Raw genomic sequence first — 19811 nt, forward strand, 5'->3', positions numbered from 1 at the left:
TGGAAATACCGCGTGTTTTGTGTTGGTTGGTTTTTCATACCATGTTCGTGCATGATTTGTGTAGTATTTGTGTCTTTTTTTAGTTCGTATCGTGTTCTTGAATGATGTGTGTTTGTTTTTTTCATGTACGGTATACGTGTTATTGTCATTAAGCGATAGTATCGAGCGGAATTCGAACCGGATCCCTCCTGCGTGAAAGGTGAGCGTTCTACCACAGAACCATCGATACATGTTACGCTTCACTGAAAATCATAAACTCAGCTTAAGCGGAAGAGTATATTAATAGTTAATAAAGTCTTAAATTTTGTTCCGTATGAAATTATATAGGTCAAATCTTGTTTTAGTGTGGTCGGCAGAGATAGTTGGACGTCAATTGCGAGTCGACCAGGTACTTGTCTGGCGTATCCTTCGAGGACACCAGTACCACCCACTTAGGAAAAAATGATATTTCGTATGACCTGATCGTAATAAGCTTTCAACTAAGAGCAGAAGTTGAGTTCCAAGAAAAACTTATTAAAAACGTACGTTTATCAGCTCCGCAGCTTTGTTTTGTTCGAGCCAGTGTTGGGCATTTTCATTAAAGAACTGCTCAGCTCACTCACCGCTAGCACTCGCTAGCCTAATATAAAAAAGCGCTCTTCTCTTTCCGCTCATTTTTGAGCGGTTAAATAAGCACTACTCTCTTTCCGCTCATTTTTGAGCAGTTAAATAAGCGCTCCTCTCTTTTCGCTCTTTTTTGAGAGCTGAAATTGGCGCTCCTCTCATTTTCGTTTCACGCTCTTTCAAAAAAAACATTTTACCGCTCAATTGGCTCATAATAACAAAAGCGCTCACAATGAGAGGACCGGTGCCCATCACTGGATCGAGCCCGCTATCCATCAACGGAGCGTCACTATTCTCATTACCAAATCGTCGGTAAGGGACTGACCTTTCAGACATTAACAAATCCATTGGCAAACCATATTGAAAAATGTATTTGGGCTTAGAGACTTTATTAGTTAATTTCGTTCCTTAAAATACAAGAGTTGTAGATGATCCGAATAGTGTTTCTCATTTTGGGCCAATAGTAGAGCGTCATAAGACGGTGAAGGGTTGCGAAATAATCCCAAATGGCCAGCAGACGGGTGAACTGACAAGGAGACTACCCGAGGTGTTACACACCCATTTTGTTCAAATTCGGGGCATGTAACTTGAAAAATCTTAAAGGGAATTTCAATGGGCAACGGTTTTGCCATGGCAACGAAAAATGTTTTGACAACTTAAAATGGAAATTTTCCCATTGAAAATAACATGGGATTTTGACAAAATTGAAAAAAAATTAAAATACCAAAATTATAAAAAAAAATTATAAAAATTGACGAAAAAAATCAAAATTGGTCACATTTTTATCAATTTTTTAATTTTTTTCACAAGGAAATCGGTCAAAATCCCATGTAATTTTATGTTGTCAAAAACATTTTTCGTTGCCATGGCAAAACCGTTGCCCATTGAATAAAATCCCTTTATGATTTTTCAAGTTACATGAAGGTCTACCAATCCCCCGAGTTTGAACAAAATCGGTGTGTAACACCTTGGGTAGTCTCCTTGTGAGAGGAGGATGTTGAGGCGTAACGAACGTGGAATAACTAGGCGTGGAGTCCTCGGTGACTGTCTGCTTAAGAGGATCAAGGTGGCTGAGACAGTCAGCGTTGCTTTGCTTGCGGCTGCTGCGGTGTCTGATTTCTTTATCCTGGCCTTGTAACTGCAGTGCCCACTGAGCGAGACGTCCGTGTGGATCCCGCAGATTGCTGAACCAGAGAAGGGAATGATGGTCGGTGTGATGGTCACGTGGCGTCCGTAAACGTATGGGCGAGACTGGCCCAACGCCCAAACCAGGGACAGGCACTCCTTCTCTGTGGTGCTGTACTTGTGTTCCCGATTGGATAGGGCTTGGCTCGCGTAGGCAAGAACGTATTCTTTGCCGTCTTTGCGTTGGCTCAAAACGGCTCAAATTCCGTCGTTGTCGGCGTCTGAGTAGAGCTCGGTCGGTAGTGATGGGTGAAAGTGTGTGCGAGAATTGGTGGACTCGTCAGTAGCGATTTCAGGGCGTGGAACGCTTTGTTGTGCACGGCTGTAAACTGGAAGGGGACAACGGGACTGGTAAGCTCAGTTAGCGGTCTGGCGACTTTGGCGATTTTTTTGATGAAACGGCGGTAATAGGAAGTGAGGCCCAGAAATGACTTGAAATCCCTTCGTTTCTGGGGTGGCAGTTTATCTCGAACAGCGGCGATCTTTTCTGGGTCTGGGTACACGAATTGCGAAGAGACCACGTGCCGTACCTACTTGTTTTCGTCCATGGCGAAGAAGCACTTGGAAGGCTTCAGAGACAGCTTGGCTCCCTGAATTCGCTCGAACACTTTGCGGAGCTGGGTTAGGTGTTCGTCTAAAGTTCTCGAAAAGACGATGATGCATGTGTATCACTTTAATCCCGCGAAAACAGCGTTCATTGCGCGTTGAAAGGAAGCGGCGGCGTTAGCGAGTCCGAAAGGGAGCACATTGAACTCGAACAAACCCCGTCCGGAGTGGTGAACGCGGTCTTTTCACGGTCCTGCTCTGCAATTGGGATTTGCCAGTAACCGGAAACAAGGTCCATTGTAGAAAAATAGTGAATCCCTTGGAGGCAGTCCAATGCGTCGTCGACACGTGGCAGAGGGTAAACGTTACGCTTCGTTCTCTCGTTGAGACGGCGAAATTCGATACTGAAATGTGGCCTTCCGTCATCTTTCTCGACAAGCATCACTCGTTAAGCCCAGGGGCTCAAAGAAAGTTGAACCACGTTGTCTTGGAGCATCTGCTTCACTTCCTGTTGAATGATCTGTCGTTCGGTCCACGAAGTGCGCCGCGGTGGAAAGTGAATAGGAAGGTGTTCTTCAGTGTTGATGGTGTGATTTTTCAAGATGGATGGTCGTAGTGGCCCTGATGGATAGTGAAAGCAGTTGCCGTATTCTTGCAGGAGTTGATCCAACTGGGCACGTTCGTTATTGTGGAGTTTTGGTGATATACGTGATGTGGTCAGGTGGTGTCAACGTGAGAAATGAAACTGGGCGACCCGGCTTTGTTTTGATCGGGAAGAGCTGATAAGGATCCTAGCTTCATCTTGGGCTGCAGAATTCACTCGGTACCGGAAAAGTTGGCTATCACCACTTGTAGACAGCTTTTCGATTCAATAAAATCGAGAGAGTACGGCGCTGTGAGGTGTTTTTTCTTTCGGAGGTTTTTATTGGGAGTGAGAAGCGCTGTGGTGAGGGTTACGCCGGCGGACGTCGTTGCTGGAATGATGACTTCTGACCATGGTGGGATCGTCAACGGAGTTTCTAGAGCAACATGAGCGGTGAGAACGGCTCATCGTCATCTGGGAGCTCCACTCGAGAGAGGGGAGTCTCTTCCTCTGTTGGTCTCGTAAAACTGAGGACGGGCTCACGGCTGAAATTCAGGACGACGTTCGTTTGTCGTCACCAGTCGATTCCTAAGAGCACATCGGCTGGGATGGTCGGTACGACGAGGGCCGATATACTAGATTCGTGGTCTGGTGAAGGTAGTCTTTCCATTGGCATTCAGAAGGTGTCCGCTGGCTGAACGTAAAACGTGGGACGTAGGTTCCAAATAGATGTTGAGGATGGTCTCGAAAACGTTCTGGCTGACGGAGGATATAGCAGCTCCCAAATCGATAAGAGTGGTGGTCGGAATACCATTACGGCCGTCGAATTTAGTTTCCCTGGTTCGGCATTGGTTAGTTTAGGTGGTGCTGCTGGCGGCAATGTTTCGAAACGTCAGACGGGTCACCCTTCAGCAGTGCGCCACTGGCCCACTGCGTGTTTGACCTTTCTTGAGAAGCAGAGTGACGTTGATCTGAAGGTTGATGTGCAGATGATAAGGTGGGCTGAGCCCCGAAAACGGGTGGTTGTGGACGGCTGGATATCGCAGGCTCTTGGCTGGAATGGAGGAAGGCTGAATCGCCCGTGGAGCGTCGTCGTACTGGAGTTCGCGAGTGGTTGGCTGGACTGGGTTTGCGGGTGCCTTGTCCCGAACTTGCCGTCGGTTGACTGCGTCTGGGGCTTCGGTAATGATCCGCACGGTGTCGCAAAGTTCCTTCAAGGTACTAGACTTCTTTCGGTATACGGCTCCGAAGAGTTAGGTTTGGAGACCTCGCATCAAATGCCGTACCTTTTCGGGCTCGCGGGCGATTATCCGTAGTTGCTTGCATAAACCGAGAACATCCTGGTAGTACAGCATGAACGGTTCGTCCGAGGCTGGACGGCGAGCAAAAATTTGTTCCTCCATCAGTGCAATGTCGAGGGTGAACCCGAAAGCGGCTTATACCCCGATAGAGATAATGTGAAGAGAATTCAGATGCCACACAATTTTCAATTTTATAAACTTTCCTGAATAAATTCCATTGGAAATTTTAATTTTGTTTTTTTATTTTGCAATTTATAAGATTTCATACTATACGTATAAGCCAGATAATTGTTCAGCGAACTGAAATGGGCAAGATTAATTATACAGGGTGTTTCGGAGAAGTATGTCATAAATTTTAGGGCGTGTTCTTCGGGTCCGAATAAGTCAAAAATGTCCCTGGGAACATGGGTCCTAAAATGTTTGGTTTCGGAGATTAAGGCCCACAAAAACCCGGCCCCAAACAACTGAATATTCAGTAATGTGAAGTTCGGTATTCTACCTTGAACACAATTGTTGCCATTTATTATTCATTTGCTGTTTAACGGTGAAGTGACAATTATCGTAGCTAATGCCAAAGAACCATTATTGGACTAGCAGAAGTGTGCTAAGTCCGACAATGATTTTATGGTTGCCGAGTTTCATTATTTCCAAGAATCGAGTTTAATTCAAGATAAGAATTTTTGTAAATAACCAACTTGTACGACGTGAGTGCGAATTCAAAGTATTTGCTGAGATAGTGCTTTTTATTTTGGAAAGCGCAGAAGAGCGAAATAAAAGTGTTAATGAAACTGTTGAAGACACGGAATGGTACTGATATCGTCTGATCTGCGTAAAGCCCATTTAGCTTAGGTGGAAGAAAAAAAGTCGGTCAAGCCCGTAATATTACCTCTTCTCGGAGGATATATCCACGTGTCGTCACACACCACTATAACTGTATTTATTAACTATTATGCTTACGATGAGTGTCTTATTTGCAGTATAGCTAAGGAGTTATCGTTGGTTCTGTGGTAGAGCGCTCAACTGCCTAACTGAACAGCCCGGGTTCAAAACCTGGGTGGTGCATTTGTTTTTAATCAATAGAGAAATCGCTAAATTAGAATTTCTTCGATGCGATAAATTAAATCTTACACGAAATCTTGTTCTATATCAATTAAACCAAAATTTCATACTCTATTGAATACGCTTCCGATAAAGCTGAAGGTCTAATTTTCGATGAAGCGTAATGAGTGTCGGGTTCGAAACCCGCCCGACGCGATCGCAAATTGATACTAAGACGAATACCGTGAACAATTGGCGGAAACCTGGACGTTGAGAGGTTGCCATAACACTCAGCACTCGGTCCGTCCCAAAAGTCAATAAGAAGGAGTTGGAAAAAACACACCCATGACAACCGGCGCGACGGTAGGCGTTAACGAAAAAAAAACCGACCAAACTCAACGCAATCGCAAATTTATCCGTTAATGCTTACCGTCACACGGTGGTTTTGCCAACCTTTAAACTGCTAACACGGGTATTCGACTGCGTAAGCAGTGAGCCAAGAAACTGCGTACGCAGTGATTACCCTTTGCCCCGAAAATGCGAACGCGTTCGCAGGCCTGACAGACAGACCCACAGACAGACAGACACGGTTGTTGTATAACCCCTCCTAGGGTACAAAGTCCCCTCGGAGAGGTAAAAATTACTCTAACAATAATACACCGAACCTTAATTGGGTAAGCGTTATCTAACTTTAAGTCAGGGGGATAAATTTCAATTTCTTTTTTGATTTTTTGGAAAGTCAGATTTTGTTCTTTACTTTTAAAGGTTCAACCACGACAAACTCGTGAGAGTGAAAAACGTACCAGAAGACCTTGAGGAACAGGTACTTACACCAATTTGATTCAAAACAAACATGTTATTCGATATGATTCATCTTACCTTTTAGTTAAGTATTTTAATTTACCGAATTGGATTCTTACCATTGATAAAAACGAACCTGGAACAAGTACCCAGCGAGTTGGGAGACAATTGGGTGTAAAACACGTTATGGTTTGGCTAATTTTACATGGTCGTCAATTTCACTCGTATCACCTTCAATAGGTTCAAGCTCTGAACGACGCTGACTATCCTAGGCCAGTTGACTTTTTTCAGTGGTGTGTTGACAAAGTAGGTAGTAACCATCAGTTCTCGAGTATTCTGTTAACAGCCGATGGAGCCAATTTCTCCCGTGACGGTATACTCAATTTGCACAACACTCACCAGTTTAGCGTGTTCCATGATTACCCTCGTGGAATTTAGCCCGCAACCAGCCTAGGTGAGAGTGCTAGGCAAAAACTAACCAATCTTACTAAATCGAAGCAGTAATTCTAGGAAAATTTACGATAATTATCTCCAATTAATATTTAATTAAACACTGTTAAAGTCAATGATACAAAATGTTTGTACATCAGTTGAAAGTGCTTTAAATTGTGTAAGCTAAATTACTGGTAATAATCTTGCCTAAAACTATTTATAAAATAGTAACCTGTGGTTACGTAACCTTATTTCTAACAAAGCATTCAAAGGGTTGACCAGAACGTTCCCAATTACTCAACTTCTAAAATAACGTCAACCCCGGCAACACCAAGGCGCCACATATAAATCAAACCGAAAATCAGATACATAGAAAACAAGTCGGCCCAGGCCGTAATATTAGTTCCACATCAGTGTATTCGAGTGGGCAAACCCATACACCCTTTGTAGCTGTTGAGGCTACGTGATTTCTTATCGTTTGATATATAAATTGCCATCCAAAGTTCAAGAGTGGATGCCGCCCACCATCAGGAGACCCGGGTGGGAAAACTGATATAAAAGCTGTTGAGCCCATGTGATTTCCTATTGTTTGATATATAATTTACGATCATATGTTAAAGAGTGGGCACCGCCCACCCTCAGGATACGCGGGTGGGCAAACCAATACAAAAGCTGTTGAGGCCATATGACTTCCTATCGTTAGATATATAAAATTCCATCCTAAGTTGAAGGATTAAAACTTGGGCGCCACCCACTCTCAGGATACGTGGGTGGGCAAAGCAATACAAAAGCTGTTGAGGCCATGTGATTTCTTATCGTTTGATATATAATTTACCATCCTATGTTAAAGAGTGGCCACCGCCCACCCTCAGGATACCCGGGTGGGCAAACCAAATTAACCAATTCAAAAGCTGTTGAGGTCATGTGATTTCCTATCGTTAGATAGACGGAAAGTATCAAAGGTGAAATAGGTGAAATTAGTGGAAATATGATATAAAGAAATTCTTAAACTGGGATTAAAATGGGTTTATTTTAGGGAATTTATATCAAACATTTGGGTAGTGTAGGCACCAAAAATCATGTAAATTCGCCAATTCATAAAAAAAATACCCATGAATTTATTAACTGGTTTTTTTTCGATCACTCTTCCTTTAAGGGGGTTCGTCGGAGGGGGCGGAAATTAACGGCACTGTCTGCGCGTCAAAAAGTTCTATCGAATGAGACCAACTGTTTTTTTCCGGTCACTCTCCCTTTAAGGGGGTTAGTCGGAGGGGGGCGGAAATTAACGGCACTGTCTGCGCGTCAAAAAGTTCTATCGATTGAGACCAACTGTTTTTTTTCGGTCACTCTCCCTTTAAGGGGGTTAGTCGGAGGGGGCGGAAATTAACGGCACTGTCTGCGCGTCAAAAAGTTCTATCGAATGAGACCAACTGTTTTTTTTCGGTCACTCTCCCTTTAAGGGGGTTAGTCGGAGGGGGCGGAAATTAACGGCACTGTCTGCGCGTCAAAAAGTTCTATCGATTGAGACCAACTGTTTTTTTCCGGTCACTCTCCCTTTAAGGGGGTTAGTCGGAGGGGGCGGAAATTAACGGCACTGTCTGCGCGTCAAAAAGTTCTATCGAATGAGACCAACTGTTTTTTTCCGGTCACTCTCCCTTTAAGGGGGTTAGTCGGAGGGGGCGGAAATTAACGGCACTGTCTGCGCGTCAAAAAGTTCGATCCAATGAGACCCACTTGTTTTTTTCGGTCACTCTCCCTTTAAGGGGGTTGGTCGAAGGGGGCGGAAATTAACGGCACTGCCTGCGCGTCAAAGAGTTCTATCGAATGAGACCAACTTGTTTTTTTCGGTCACTCTCCCTTTAAGGGGCCTGCTCGGCGGGGGCGGAAATTAACGGCACTGCCTGCGCGTCAAAGAGTTCTATCGAAAGAGACCACCTTGTTTTTTTTGGTCACTCTCCCTTTAAGGGGGTTAGTCGGAGGGGGCGGAAATTAACGGCACTGTCTGCGCGTCAAAAAGTTCTATCGAATGAGACCAACTGTTTTTTTCCGGTCACTTCCCTTTAAGGGGGTTAGTCGGAGGGGGCGGAAATTAACGGCACTGCCTGCGCGTCAAAGAGTTCTATCGAATGAGACCAACTTGTTTTTTTCGGTCACTCTCCCTTTAAGGGGGCTGTTCGGGGGGGCGGAAATTAACGGCACTGTCTGCGCGTCAAAAAGTTCTATCCAATGAGACCAACTTGTTTTTTTTGGTCACTCTCCCTTTAAGGGGGTTAGTCGGAGGGGGCGGAAATTAACGGCACTGTCTGCGCGTCAAAAAGTTCTATCGAATGAGACCAACTGTTTTTTTTCGATCACTCTCCCTTTAAGGGGGTTAGTCGGAGGGGGCGGAAATTAACGGCACTGCCTGCGCGTCACAGAGTTCTATCGAATGAGACCAACTTTTTTTTTTCGGTCACTCTCCCTTTAAGGGGCCTGCTCGGCGGGGGCGGAAATTAACGGCACTGTCTGCGCGTCAAAAAGTTCTATCCAATGAGACCAACTTGTTTTTTTCGGTCACTCTCTCTTTAAGGGGGTTGGTCGAAGGGGGCGGAAATTAACGGCACTGCGCGTTCTATCGTTCGATATAAAAAGTACCATCCTAAGTTAAAGAGTTGACTTTAACGTATTGTTATGAAAGGGGGGGGGTCGAAATTGTGCCCCCTGTTTACCTGACAGACCTGAAACTGGCCATCGGGAAAAGTTGTGTAGCCCCACACTGTAATTCAAACTTCCCGTCACGCCCATGTCACCCTTCGTGAAATTCCACTGGGTTAGCGGCGGGGGGAGGCCGAAGTTTGAGGTTAACTTAACCCTAAAACGCCGTAAATATACGTAAAATAACCCGGAAAAAGGAACGAGAATTGCGACAAGTTAACTTGACAAACCCCCCCGCGATGCAAAGAAAGACTAGAAGTTCCGAGTAAACTTTGGACCGAGCGGCGTAGACCGGTTGGTATAATCGTCAGATTTTGGAGACTACGCGGCCAGCAGCTATGTGGGTTCGCGTCCCGGCACCGCCAATAAAATAATCTTTATAATTTATTTTTCACAGCTCCATCTACCATGTCGTTGCTTTTTTCCACGACAAACAAACACTTAACCACAATCCATCCATAGCAATAGTCCCACTTCGATATATATATATCTCGATGTGGAACTAATAAAACACCATGCGGAGTTTCTCAGAGCTCCGAAAATTGGCAATGCTCAATTCGGGATAATAATAATGAAAATCGGGGCAATGAGAGAAAGGGTTAATGGAGTCGCGAGGGAATCAATGAATAGGGACGTTCTTCGCTCTATTCCAAAAGAAGCCACGGCGAAATGATAGGGGAAACTTGGGCTACCTGGGGCCACAAGGTCACCTTTGCCCCGTTACCCCTCCCCCCCCCCCCCCGAAGAGATACGGGTTGCCAGCACCGCCGCAAGGGGTCGCCCGAAAATACCCAACATCCTACTCTAAAGAAACACAAGGTCGAATCCTTGTTGATGTGGGAAAGTAAAAGTTAGGAAACTTTTTAAAAGATTGGAAAATATCTGGGTAATCACTAAACAAAATTATATTTAAATTACTGCATGAAATTGGTCGCTACACTTCATTGGCTATTAACAGAATACTTGGGAACTGATGGTTACTACCTACTTTGTCAACAAACCACAGAGAAAAGTCAACTCGCCTAGGATAGTCAGCGTCGTTCAGAGCTTGAACCTATTGAAGGTGATACGGGTGAAATTGAAGAACATGTAAAATTTGCCAAAACGTGATTTACACCCGATTGTCTCCCAACTCGCTGGGTACTTGTTCCAGGTTCGTTTTTATCAATGGTAAGAATCTAAAGTAATTATTGTTTAAATCCAATTCGGTAAAGTAAAATACTTAACTAAAAGGTAGAGATCGGCGTAACAGATAAATTAACTGGCAAAATTTAAATTAATCAGAAAAATTGCGGTTAACCGTTTATCCATGGATATTATCCATGGATAAAAACGACTTAATATAGGAAAAAGCCAAAAATAACAGATTATTTGTTGGATAATTTTTTTTATGGATATTATCCAAATAAACGGTTAATTTTTATCTAAACGCCGACCTCTACTAAAAGGTAAGACGAATCATATCGAATAACATGTTTGTTTTGAATCAAGTTGGTGTAAGTACCGGTTCCTAAAGGTCTTCTGGAACGTTTTGCACTCTCACGAGTTTGTCCTGGTTGAACCTTTAAAAGTAAAGAACAAAGTCTAAAGACGTCGCTGACTTTCCAAAAAATCAAAAATCGAAATTTAAATTTATGCCTCTGACTTGTCACCGTTAAACAGCAAATGAATAATAAATGGCAACAATTGGGTTCAAGGTAGAATACCGAACTTCACATTACTGACTATTCAGTTGTTTGGGGCCAGGTTTTTGTGGGTCTTAATATCTGAAACCAAACATTTTAGGACCCATGTTCCCAAGGACATTTTTGACTCATTAGGACCCGAAGAACACGCCTTAAAATTTATGACATACTTCTCCGTAACACCCTGTATAAATAATCTTGCCCATTTCAGTTAGCTGAACAATTATCTGACTTATACGTATAGTATGAAATGTTGTAAAATGACAAATAAATAAACAAAAATTAAAATATCCAATGGAATTTATTCAGGAAAATTTAGAAAATTGAAAATTTTGTGGCATCTGAATTCTCTTCACATTATCTCTATCGGGTTATAATGAATTCATATTTGTTTCGGATTTAAACTATCTGGTTTGCATTTGGATCCTTATAAACTGATCTCATAATATCTTCACGTAAATGCAGATATCCGATCTATCATAAATAACCAATCGGGACAGGTAACTCAACTGCCATCTGAATATCGGTTGGAAGCACTTAAACGTGTACAACAAACACTCCAGGTTTACAAAAATTATCTGGATTTGAAAGTTATTTTCTTCTCGTCTGTTTGTTGTTGTTTAGAAAATGCCAATGAAATTTTTGCTGTGTATTAGGTGGATTAGAGCTGTTCCTTTTCGCTTTTCTAATAAAACTTTACGGATACCAAGAGCTTCTTAATTTCTTTCAAAGGTTCTTCACTGGAATCGACGAAATGGTTGCCAATAGCGAAATGGACACTCTTAGTTTATAAAAGTGTCTTATTCTTTTCAATTTCTAAAACTCTAATACCTAATTTATATGTTGTTCTTAGCTTCACCATTTTTCTAATCTACCAAGAAATCTCTTTAAAAGTCCTTAAACGAGCAACACCCCAAATTTCGATCTGTTAGGAAATAAGGTTCATCGATTTCTAGTATGAATAAGTGATTTCAAAATATTCACGTTATGGTAAACAATCATTACTTAAACCTAAAAAGATTAATTATTTGTTTTGAATGTGTAGAAAAATAATAAAAGTAAAAAGTGTAGCGCGCTTTCTAAAGTCTTGAAACACTGTTGGAATAAGATCAAAAAGGCAGAAGAAATGAAACCTTTAACGTTAAAAGCCGTTGAAGCTATCGGACTACTTAGGGTCAGTGGAAGTAAGAAACAGTTCAACTACAAAACTATCTTGCTTATTATGGTCACAATCGGATACTCGATTCACTGTTTGATCTATTCCGTTAGACGAGTTTACGAAACAGGAAATCTACTGACTTTTTTCTCCTTCAGTGGCGCATTTGCTCGGTCTTCCATAGCGGCATTTACGGTGATAAGATGCATGAGAACCAACGACCATTACGAAAAATGTTGTTTTGAAATTTCAAAGTTAAGTGTTCAAGCAAATCAAAAACGTTCTAAAAATAAAAAGATACGATCGTGCTGCTTGTTATTTCTGGTGACTTGCATTTTCTGCAATTACACAGCTTTCCTTTATTTTCACATGATATCTGAGAAAAACATATTCGGCTTTGTTGAAAGGTTTTTGTACGGCATAAACTTTTTGTTGGAAAACATATGGCTGGCCAAAGTCGCCATGGTTTTAGAATGTAGCGTATACGTCACCAGTATGATACCGAACTTCCTTCTGCAAACCCTGGTCGCCGATTTAGCATTGGATATTTGTGGAGCTCTACAGGACTTCGCCAAACTACTAGAGACAACGGACTGTGATGTGAAAATCACGCAAGAGCACACGAAATTGCTTGGCGCCGTTAACAAGTTCAGCGAAATATTTGGTTGGAATTACTTTATGTGGTTGATAGATTGGATGGATTGTTTCCTTGTCGACTTTTCTTGGGTCCTGACTTTGGTTAATACCGGTAATTACAAGTTTGTTTGTTTTTTCAATTTTTGTAAACTTTAAAATTAATTTTTCTTTTTGAAATTTATTGTCTGATATGGCTTGATGGTTGGGTTGTCTTATTTCAAATCATTTTTACATAAATATGTTATCTTGATTACGGCAAAAAAATTAATACTTCAATTGAAAGGTAGTAAGTGTAGGGAGCTGTTGGCTCGCGTTGCATGAAGGGCTTGCCACCACCCTCCTACGCATTGTAACCCAGCCACCTGAATTAAAGGCATTAAAAGTCGCTAGATGACTTGGGTATAAGGTGATGCCTTGGTTTTTAGCCTAGATGATTATTATTATACTTTAAAATTAGTGAAATAATTGAAAAAGTGGAAAAAATGCTTAGCATTGAATTAAAAATATCAAATATTTAAATATTATTTTTTAGTTCGTAACTGAATTACGGAAAACATTTCCCCCCCCCCCCCAATTCGGTAAGTGGATAATCTTAAGTATTTATTTTTCTTCAAGGATATAGCGCTCTAACCTGGTATTTCATACGGTCTCTGCTGGCGACCGTGAGTATGTCACTTGTGGTGTCATTTTCGCTTGGTAACGTCCGAAATTGGTACAGCAAGATCGTGACTGCTCTGCAGTGCAAGTATTTCCAAGTTGATCATACATCTCCGACTGATGCGGTCAGAAACGCCTTCTTAATGCAAAAGATCGCCTTTGGAGAGCGAAACAATCAAATCGTTTTGTTCAAAATCATCCCCGTCACGACATCTTTGATGTTCAGTTTGTATTTCATAGCTACAAGTTACGTTTTATTTTTCGTGGATGTATTGAACAAGGGATATGTGTAAAGCCTAACACCAATTTTGGTTGTAACAAAAATGTATTTCTTGAAAAAGTATTCTCTTTTGGTCTATGTTAAATTCCAAGGAGCCGGAACTGAATACTGAAATTCTGAAAACTTTCTGAAACTGGATAAAGTGGGACTCATGAGAAAAACTAACGCCTCTTTAAACTTCAAAGCAACTGTTTGGACGGACATGAATTGTGGTTAAAATAGCTGTTTCGAACAGCATAGCAATAGAATTTGTCGATGACGAAAGCTATATTCACACATAAGCGGTAGAAAACGTTTCGAATCGGTATAAAGCTGTGAACGTAAATTAAAACCGAGTAAAAGTACAAATGTCACCAAGAAAGCTCCGGAGCCGGCTCAAAATAATCGAAATAATTTCCAGGCAATCATAGAAATTATTTTCATCTCTTTTATTAGAAGAGATATTGTTTGAAAGGAGATCGCACTTCTCCTATGGGATTTGGCTTTCGACAGATTTTTTTTCAAATTGAAACACGTTGTTAAGCTTGATCAAAGGAGCAAAATTGTCCATAGCTATTTTCCCCTAGCTCCTATAGTTCGTCCAGTATCAGCGGTCAAAAGTAGTGTTCGTACGGGGTCAAAATAAAGTCGGGGTCGGGGTCGGGGTCGGGGTGGGTCTAACCCCGCGAAAAACAAGTCGGGGTCGGGGTCGGGGATGGAAAATTCTTTGTATTTATTAAGAATAGAAAAATTATAAAAATACCCCAATTTTACGGGTTAAGATTAGATAGTGTATCTTGTGTAAGCCAGCCTTTGAGCCTAGGGACTATTAGTAATAGTCTTAGTCGATAGCTATGCCGCAAAATTTTCGTTTTTAAAACGAAAACATTTGAGAGAGTTGGTTGTTTTCGATCTATTGAAATCTGGCAGCCTTGCCTGCCTTCTGGCCTGTATCTCCATACCGAAAATGGCCGACGATTACGCCACCGAAAATATTTTACAAAACTTATCGGCGGCTTTTTTACCGTTATTTTGAATTATCGACTAGGACTATAGAAAAAATAGATAAGATAGGTAGATTTTAAAATAGAGGTCTCTAGCTTAGGCATTGTAATTGTTTAAATAAGTTGTTTTATAAATTCACAAGTTATTTTCAAACGTTGTAACTCCACACTCCTTAGCTGAGACTTAGAGAGTCTGAAACAACGGCAATTATGAAACTAAAACTTAAAAAAGTGACTCAAGTCGAAGTCAAGCGTCAGGCGAGAGCTACGTCAGTGGCATCAGCCGAAGGTCATTCGGATCATTCTATTGTCGCCCACGAAAAACAAGAGAGAAGGAACCTATCTATTTTATATTTTTAGGATTTAGCGTGGTGCGTCGGCGCGAAAATTTAAAATTACACTACGAAAACATAACCCCGAAAAATGGAAAACCCCGACTTGATTTGCGACAGTCGGGGTCGGGGTCGGGGTCGGGGTCGGGGTCGGGGACAAAAGTCGGGGATCCCCGACTTTCGGGGTCGGGGTCGGGGTCCCCGTACGAACACTAGTCAAAAGTGGACAAAACTTACTATAGTTTATTTCTACGTTCGCGCGTCGCTAGTCCGGGCAAAATAAAACATAACATAACATAACATAAAAGAAATACTTATAAGAAATCAGAACATATATGATAAACGTTTCGTTTAATCTTTGAATCCCACATTCAACACTCGCTGATAGTGATAGGAAAGAAACAGTCACACCAGTGACACCACAACAGATCAAGCACTTTATCGATTTTAGTCACACAGTCGACTAAATTCACTGTCACACGATAGTTAAACCTCAATATTTAACTATTTATTTACCGAGTTCGTTCATCGGGTGATCAGAACGAAACCAAATCCGACGCTCTGGGAAGCACCCCGAATTTCTGGCAAGAAAACTCTATCAATAGTGAGCACAGACTAGCGACGAGCGCGCGTAGAACGCTAACCGATGGGCCGTGACTCTTTAAACAAATAGACTAAACTAAGTTTTGTCCACTTTTGACCGCTGATACTGAACAAACTATAGGAGCTAGGGAAAAATGGCAATGGACAATTTTGTTCCTTTGATCAAGCTTAACAACATGTTTTAATTTGAAAAAAATATATATATCGAAAGCCAAATCCCATAGAAGAAGTGCGATGTCCTTTATTATCAATACTCCATTATTCATAGCCTATGTTGGATTATCGGTATCAATTTAATGTTGGTTCGTCTTTTTCATAACAATTGTCGATACATTAACGGCAACTAGTAAAGATGTAGTATAAAAATGTCACATTCGAAAACGTACTTTGCCGGAAGGTTACATTTCTAATTTAAATTTTTTGTCTTAAGGCAGTTACGTTATTTGTGGTAAAGAAATTTGTTTAGAACCAGCAAAAAAAAAACATTGTAAATAAAATTTTAATTTAATTGTGATAATTATTCATCGAGTCGTCTTTTAGGCTATTGTTGAAACTTTAGGACATACTTATCGAAGAATTATTAATATCATTGTCGGAAATTTTCTATTCGGTTTTTTTTTAGAAGTTCGTGTCGTAGTATATTCAAATATATTTTATATCTAAAAAAAACATTTTCAGAAAAATGCGTATATTTTATAGCTATTGGCTATTATACATATAGGAAATGGAGTTTCATAAAATTACCGCAGCTGATTACTATTATTATTATTATCTTTTAGAAAATGCCAATGAAATTATTTATATTTTTAATATCAAGAAACAACCGTGCTTCGGAAGCTGCTCGAGGAACACGCGGGTTGTTAATACTTTCTTATATTCATTTAAACTCATTAATAATTTAAACTGGTTTTGGATAATCAGCTCTTGGTGTACTAACGGTTTAATCGATAAACATCAAGAATTTTATAAGTTAAGATATCAAACGTATCTCTTAAAGGTATATACTTGTAATTGTAGAATTTGAAAATCAATAACGAGTAATGCCATTATCAAAGTTAAAATTTTGAAATTGACAATGAAAAGCACCGAAGTGACATTTCCCATTTCTTATAAACCAACTAAGTTTCTTAAAAGCAAGAAAAATATGCTAGTTATAACCGAAAACCAAGGTATGATCAAATTCAGTTTAAGAGTTTTTACTATTTATTTAAAGACTAAAATAAATTTACAAAGTATATCAAATTTAAAATTTACAATGTCACATAAAAAGTACTAAATTAAAAAGTAAATGTTGTGAGTGTAACCGGTTCATTAGCGATAGGTGATTTAAATTTGGTTTTAAAATTTGTTGGCTGCCAAAATCAAATTATGTAAATTTATATATTTTCACTCTTTGTAAACTATTTCCTGATTTTAACATTTTATTCTTAAGTAAACCGAGGTTGTCACAAGAATGATGAAATATTTTTAATTAGTTATTTTTCAATTTCACTAAATCAAGGTTACTGCAATTTTTTACTTCAAAATTCCGCGCATTTACAGACAATTATCTTAACCTTTAACGGTACAAATAGGCAATTTCTTCACACTATATTTATTAATATTTTCATTAAGTGAATTTTTTCCTGCTCAAATTAAAATGGATATTTTTACTTCTAGATATTTTGACTTTTTAGGCCAATATTTAAATGCCATGATCGCCATTAGAATGGTGACTTAAATAAAATTCATCCCATTTCTAGAGATTCCTGTTCGTAATGTTTCCGCTGGATTCTGTAAAATAAAATTTATTACAAATAGCAGTTTCCGTTACTACGTACAATTGTCAAAATAATCATTTCTTAGTTTTCGCTATCGATCTGAGCAAGAATTATAAACACAAAATTTCATTTACAGTTATTTAAATAACGTTGGACACTTTACTTTTTTGGGAATTCAGCGGGCCTAAACGGAACGAGTTATTAGTCAGAATAGCACTACATTGCAGCCTTCTCTTCACAATTTTACAAAATAGAGAAATAAATTCGATTATTGCTGATTATAAATAGGTCATTCTATAAAGTAACATTGGTTTGCTGTTGCTGCGGCGTCATGGGCGACGTGTCAATGACGTTTTACTACGAAAAGCCCTGGGCATAAGAGTAAATTCGACGAGGAACCCTGTTTTTAAGCATAAACTGAACTTAGCTTCTACGTATTTCGTGACGAATGAGCTACATAAAAACCAGATCAGCAAGCGTAGCTTATTTTATCGAAAGGCCTATGCAATCAGGGAAGATTCAAGTAAACCTGGAGTGGTCGTCTCCCGTTTTAGGCGGGGCAGTAAAAAATTCACGGGCAGAACAAGTTTCGCCATCTATCGTAGAACCTTTACACTTTTAATCGGCTTTTCGTCTGCTAGTATTTCTATTCGCGTATTTCTAGTTCCGTGTTTTTAATAGGAATAGACAATGAATTTTAATATTAGAAAACTAGCAGACGAATTTTTTTAAAACATGTATAAAACTAGGCGCTAAACTCGTATGTCCACGATTCTGGCTCGCGCGGCGTTGCCGTAGAGAGAGAGGGGAGCTCGTAGTGGGGGAATACACTTTTCTATTCCTAGGTACCGAGTTTTCATATTCCTAGATTCAATTAAGAGTAATTTTCTTCCAACAGTGTGATAACTAGGCTGCTAAAAATTGCGCGCGCTTTAAATCTGGCAGTCCTAGAATCTAGCGTCTACGTCGTATGTATGTTACCCAACTTTCTACTGCAAACCTTGGCCGCCGATTTAGCATTTGAGATTTGTGAAGCTCTGAAGGAATTCGCCATTCTATTGGAGACGATGGACGGGGATGAGAAAATCAAGCGTGAGCACACGAAATTGCTCGTAGTCGTTAACAAGTTCAACGAAATTTTTGATTGGAATTATTCTCTGTGGTTGCTACACTGGATGGGCTATTCTTATTAGAACAAAAAATAGGGTACGATGCGTTGTAGTGTAGTTAGTGTCAATCAGGGGTGTCCGAAATTTAAAGTGTACTTTTTCGCACTTAAATTTTAAATAAAATGATTGAATGAAATTAAATAATTTTAATAACAATTTAACCGTTTCAACCACGATTAAATAATTTATTTTAAGATAAATAAATTTTTCATTTTAATTTAAGTATCAATCCATTTAAGTGGGTTGGCGTAGTGGTTAGCATTTTCACCTCGCAGTAGGAGGAACCGGGTTCGATCCCAACTTTAAAACCAATGTCTTTATTTGTTTGTTAAAGAAAGCCAGGGTCAACTTAATACTTAGCACAGCAGAATTTTAACGTTATAAAATGAAGAAAATTTAACACTTGAGATTCTCAATTTTATACTCCCCCAATAATAAAAATAATTATGACAGTCTCAAGTACAACAAGTTGGCAAGCCAAAATATACCTCTCCTCGGAAGAATTGTCCCTAGTGGTTTTAATTTATCGAGACGACCCTTAAAGATATATCTCCGCAAGTCATAGTTATTTCCTAAAAACGTAATCCCGGTTCAATCCCGCCCGGTATAAAATTTTTATTTTAATTAAAATAATTGAGACGAAACAACCGAGTTTAATTTATTTAGAATAATATAAATTAAGTAGTTACAAAAGCGAGTTATACGTACAAAAACAATGCACAATTGAATTTACCCCTATTTACAGTACAAGTTTATCAGTTAAATATAATACGAAGCAAATTTTAATAAAATAAATATCTACAGAGGGTATTTGTATTTTTCTCGCTTACGAAATACTTGCCGCATCTTTAACGCTCATTTTATTTCAACACTCGCCTTGATGAAAATACCGTAAAATAGCTATATTCGACATCTGGTAGTGGACGACTCGTAGACTTCCTGTTGACGTTGTGACACATACGCTCACCGTCTGATGGTGGTTTTGCCAACCTTTAAACTGCAAAAACGGTTTTTCGACTTTGCTCCGGTAACGCAGCCCACAGACAGACACACACACACACACATACACACACACACACATACGCACACACACACACACACACACACACACACACACACACACACACACACACACACACACACACACACACAGAAAGACAGACACGATGATTGTAAAACTCCTCCTAGGGGACATAATATCATGTTACGATTGAGTTAACTGGACAGTTTTCTAACTTCTACGCTTAGAATGTATATATATATATAGATTATATATATACATTCTAAGCGTAGAAGTTCGAAAACTGTCCAGTTATAAGTAATTTATAAGAAAGTTATTACATGAAAATTATAATTTAGTAGATGCA

This window comes from Leiobunum rupestre, chromosome 11 (assembly GCF_980474605.1).
Source record: "Leiobunum rupestre chromosome 11, qqLeiRupe1.1.hap1, whole genome shotgun sequence".
Classification (NCBI taxonomy): Eukaryota; Metazoa; Arthropoda; class Arachnida; order Opiliones; family Sclerosomatidae; genus Leiobunum; species Leiobunum rupestre.